At 49.2% G+C, this 1,745-nt stretch overlaps 1 protein-coding gene across 1 annotated transcript in view; it reads left to right on the top strand.

Annotated features, from left to right (window-relative positions):
* Positions 1 to 1,745, top strand: part of CERS4 (ceramide synthase 4) — a 46,787-nt gene that overhangs the window by 30,037 nt on the left and 15,005 nt on the right. The gene's annotated exons all lie outside the window — the stretch shown is intronic.

The following is a 1,745-nucleotide window of genomic DNA, read 5'->3' as shown; positions in this document are numbered from 1 at the left end:
CCTGGTGGACCCCATTGGCTGAATTGAATTCAGATGGGCCAATCCAGGTGTAACGCCCACCTAGCTGTACCCCCCTTCCTGGCCGGAAGCCCGAACCTCTGAGCTTGCACAATGGATGCCCCGGTCCCTATGCTAGCTACCTAACACTTCCAATATTCCTCACCAATGCCACCGTTCTTCCCAGCCTTCCTCCCTCCTCTTCCAGTTTCCCAGGCCTGGGAGGAGATTGAGAAGTTAGGCGTTAAGGTAGCAGATGGGCATTGGGTCTCTACTCAACTCTTTGTCCTAATAACCTGGCCTTCTGTAATGCTCACCTTCCCGACAATAATTGCTGAAGTCAAAATGGGTGCATAAGCAAATGTGGTGAAGAAAGCTGATGGTGCCCGGCTATTACAAAATATAACATCTGGGGTCTTAAAGACTTGAAGCTAGACAAGCAGCCATCTAGCAGGGAAGCAACAAAGCCCACATGGAAGAAGCACACCAGCCTGTGTGATCACAAGGTGGCGACGGGATAAAGTATTAGGCATCAGAATTTGTGGGATACAGAAAGATTTCCCCCAAGTTGTCTCCCCCAAATATATGGCAAACGTAGCTGCTTGCTGCACATGGTAAATGACTATACACTTGGAGGTCAACGAAAGTAGGTCAGAGATTATTCTCCCTAAGGGTCACCAGTCATCTAGAGCAATCAGACTGTATAATCTGTCCCACCCTAAGTACAGCCCACTCCCTTATGATAAGGATAGTAGTAGATTGTTTCCCTGAAGGAGAGCCCAGGGAGGTCAAGCCCACTCAAGGATGGCCAAGGTTAAGCTGCCATGTTGAATCTAGGGTCCGCCCATCTTGTCACATGTATACCTAGTCCTTCCCCTTCCTATTATGTGTACACCCCTAGCTCATCCCCTTCCTGTCACGCTTATGCCTCTTGTACATCCCTTTCCTTTGACGTATGTCTTTACCTGTAATTAGGGGCATACACACCCTCAAAGATATATAAGTCTTGGTTAGTAATAAATCTCGCTCGCTCGCTCCTTCCTGCCCTCTCATCTCCCACCTCCACGTGGACCACCAAGAGGACCTGAGGTGAGCATGCTACCATGAAATGTGTCTGCCTTCTTTATGTTACTCTCTCTCCCATCTCTCCTTATTCCCTATGACTTATGACTTCACTATAATCTTTATATATCTTAACCGTACAGTTGCGCTGACTGAACCCGTGATAGTGTGAGGGGCTGGCTTCCCCCACAAGAAGACCCCAAACAAACAAAGGTATCTATTCAAATGGTGGGTATCGGCGTGGAGACCCAAAGCCCATCTGTAGACCATTGGACATTCCCTCACAGAAGGGTCACAAGGAAAGAGCGAGACAGCCAGGGTGCAGCACAGCATGGACAGAACACACAGCATCCCTCTAGTTCTTTAATGCTTCCTCCTCCCACCCACCATCATGAACCCAGTTCTATCTTATAAATCTGGCTAGACCAGAGTATGTACATGGGTACAGATAAGAGCTCTTGACACACGGGAATCCAGGACAGATAAACCCCTCAGGAACAGCAATGGGAGTAGAGATACCATGAGTGTAGGGGAAGGGATGGGCTGGAGAAGAGGTAGAAACAGAGGACTGACTACAATGATACACAGTCCTACCCCCCCAGGGCTTTGGCCACAGCGAGTATAGAAGAAGGCGTCGTGGTTGCAGTTGGACCACAGGGTGAGCGGTTCGAAACCACCAGCGGCTC

The sequence above is a fragment of the Echinops telfairi genome, unplaced genomic scaffold (assembly GCF_000313985.2).
Source record: "Echinops telfairi isolate 266 unplaced genomic scaffold, ASM31398v2 ScPeMD7_36;HRSCAF=134, whole genome shotgun sequence".
In the NCBI taxonomy this organism is placed as follows: Eukaryota; Metazoa; Chordata; class Mammalia; order Afrosoricida; family Tenrecidae; genus Echinops; species Echinops telfairi.
This window is presented reverse-complemented; position numbering and strand designations above follow the sequence as displayed.